This window comes from Heterodontus francisci, unplaced genomic scaffold (genome assembly GCF_036365525.1).
Source record: "Heterodontus francisci isolate sHetFra1 unplaced genomic scaffold, sHetFra1.hap1 HAP1_SCAFFOLD_483, whole genome shotgun sequence".
Lineage (NCBI taxonomy): Eukaryota > Metazoa > Chordata > Chondrichthyes > Heterodontiformes > Heterodontidae > Heterodontus > Heterodontus francisci.
The window spans coordinates 889,071-892,364 of NW_027140557.1; the positions used below are offsets into that span (position 1 = coordinate 889,071).

General features: G+C 39.9%; 1 non-coding gene across 1 annotated transcript; it reads left to right on the forward strand.

The window, feature by feature from the left end:
- Positions 1 to 305: 305 nt before the first annotated feature.
- Positions 306 to 377, forward strand: trnag-ucc (transfer RNA glycine (anticodon UCC)). The gene has a single exon. It is a non-coding gene; the product is annotated as a tRNA-Gly (tRNA).
- The last annotated feature ends 2,917 nt before the right edge of the window (positions 378 to 3,294 follow it).

The window sequence follows — 3,294 nt, forward strand, 5'->3', positions numbered from 1 at the left end:
ATCAGTTCGCTACCAAACTCTAAAATAAAAGCAATTTACTGCAGATGCTGGAAATCTGAAATAAAAACAAGAAATGCTGGAAATACTCAGCAGGTCTGGCAGCATCTGTGGAGAGAGAAGCAGAGTTAACGTTTCAGGTGAGTGACCATTGATCAGAATATTTGCAGCACTTTCTGATCTTATTTCAGATTTCCAGCATTCACAGAATTGTGTTTCTGTTCACATCATCGTATTGCTCAGGTGCAAGTTGAAACCATTGTACAGCATTCTATTAATCAAAACGCTGGACCAGCGCACTGTTGTAAGCGATGGTGGTATAGTGGTGAGCATAGCTGCCTTCCAAGCAGTTGACCTCGGTTCGATTCCCGGCCATCGCAACCTTAAATTGCAGTTTTACTTTATGTTGCAGTATTTGACAAACGAAAAAAATGTCAAAGCTTTGACAGAATTGAAATTGATAAAATATTCTTATCATGCAATCAGATTCATTCTCCCGCTTGATTGGCGTCACCCTGGATCAAGTTTGTTTCCTTCAAGTGTTTCTCCAATTTCCTATTGAAATCATTGATTGTCTCTGCTTCCACCACACTTGTGGACAGACATTGCAGTTGCAATGTAGCAGGTAAAGCAAAAAGTGCTTCCTCACATTTCCCTGCATCTCTTTCCCAAAACCATCAATCTGTGTCTCCTAGTCCTTGTACCATCAACTAATGGGAACGGGTTATCCTTGTCTAACTTACCTACACCTGCATCCGATCTCCCCTCAATCCACATTGCTGTAAGGAGAACAACCACTTACTTAGATAACACAATCCAGAGCCATCTATCCAAGCTTTTCAATATCAAAAGAATAGTTGTGTTGTAAGTAGTATAGATAGGAGCATAACTTCAAGAGACTTTGATAGATTAACTGATTGTCTCTGCCCAACGCACCAGATTTTCTGTATCACCTGAACACTGCTCACCGCTGTGTAAAGTTTAGAGTATTTTCATGGCTTACATTTATGCAAGAACTGCAATGTTAATGTTGGATTGTGAAGCATGACGGTCATCTTCACTGAACTATGTTAAAATGTCATGTTGAGAGATGTGTCAGTGTGGAAGATGCACGTAGCCATAGGAAAAAAAAGGCAAGTCATGTAGCTGGAGGAGAATCCACAATGTGGGCGCCATGGACCGTGACATATTTTACGTTTGTGACAAATAAGCACAGCTAAAATAATAGGATTAATGATATGCTTTGTACATCAATATATTGAAGTCTGTTTCATCTGTTGCTTGCTTTATTATGAAATGTGTTTTCGAGGCTATACTTTCTTAAAACCTTTGTGTGAGAACAATGGGAGAGACACCAGCACTCCTTGCAGGGAGAGAGAAGAGATAAAGGCAGAATTAAAGAAAAAAATTTTTGGAATCAGCAAGAATGTCACCTTCAGGATCATTGCTAAAACAGAAAGAGTCGGGAAACATCTGTACTGTGTGTAGATTCAACCATTAACTAACTAGTGTCAAACAATGATGTCAACCTGGACCAATTAGGACACTTGGAACAATTCAAAACTAATATGGTAACATCCTTGCACCACAAGAAGGATAAAAGAAAGGGTGTTACAGGACATCGTCAGCACACGTAGAGAGGGGTCAACAGAAGATCGTTGGTACTTAAAAGGAGAAGATAGAATACAGTCGAAAAAACGCAGCAAGGGATGAAGAAGGAGAGAAGTCCGTGTGGCAGCAAGCACAGAAACAAGAACGGGTGTTGTGTGTTACTGAATATCTATTACCATTGTTAAGTATTAACTTTGTACACCTTGGTTAAGCCTAATAAACTCTCTGACCTGGTCACATAACATGAGTTTGTATCTTGTTGGTCTATCTTGGTCAGGAATCTAAAGGTGAGACGGGTTGGGTATTCTCTGCCTTACCTCTCTTCAGGTAACATCTTCCTGAAACTTACAGCTCTTTACTATATGCATACGTTGCTGTGCATTTTGTCCTCCTTAAACTTCGAAATTGTGGGCCCGTTAAAAACATTGTTCTTCGTACAGTTTTCTGCGTCACTCCACTGCATAGTTCTGCCCAGTAAGCAAAAAGGATCAGTTCACTACTAAACTCTAAAATAAAAGCAAAATACTGCAGATGCTGGAACTCTGAAATAAAAACAAGAAATGCTGGAAATACTCAGCATTTCTGGCAGCATCTGTGGAGAGAGAAGCAGAGTTAACGTTTCAGGTGAGTGACCTTTGATCAGAATATTTGCAGCACTTTCTGTTTTTATTGCAGATTTCCAGCATTCACAGTATTGTGTTTTTGTTAACATAAACGTATTGCTCAGGGACAAGTTGAAATCATTGTACAGCATTCTATTAATCAAAACGCTGGACGAATGCCTGATAATAAGCGGTGGTGGTATAGTGGTGAGCGTCGCTGCCTTCCAAGCTGTTTGTTTGGGTTCGATTCAACGCCATCACAATCTTAGATTGCAGGTTTACTTTATGTTGCAGTATTTAACAAACAAAAAAAATGTCAAAGCTTTGACAGAATTGAAATTGATAAAATATTCTTAACATCCAATCAGATTCATTCTCCCGCTTGATTGGCGTCACCCTGGAGCAAGTTTGTTTCCTTCAAGTGTTTCTCCAATTTCCTATTGAAATCATTGATTGTCTCTGCTTCCACCACACTTGTGGACAGACATTGCAGTTGCAATGTAGCAGGTAAAGCAAAAAGTGCTTCCTCAAATTTCCCTGCATCTCTTTCCCAAAACCATCAATCTGTGTCTCCTAGTCCTTGTACCATCAACTAATGGGAACGGGTTATCCTTGTCTAATTTACCTACACCTGCATCAGATCTCCCCTCAATCCACATTGCTGTAAGGAGAACAACCACTTACTTAGATAACACAATCCAGAGCCATCTATCCAAGCTTTTCAATAACAAAAGAATAGTTGTGTTGTAAGTAGTATAGATAGGAGCATAACATCAAGAGACTTTGATAGATTAACTGATTGTCTCTGCCCAACGCACCAGATTTTCTGTATCACCTGAACACTGCTCACCGCTGTGTAATGTTTACAGTATTTTCATGGCTTACATTTATGCAAGAACTGCACTGTCAAGGTTGGATTGTGAAGCATGACGTTCATCTTCATTGAACTATGTTAAAATGTCATGTTGAGAGATGTGTCAGTGTGGAAGATGCACGTAGCCATAGGGATTAAAAAGGCAAGTCATGCAGCTGGAGGAGAATCCACAATGTGGGGGCGATGGCCCGTGACATATTTTACGTTTGT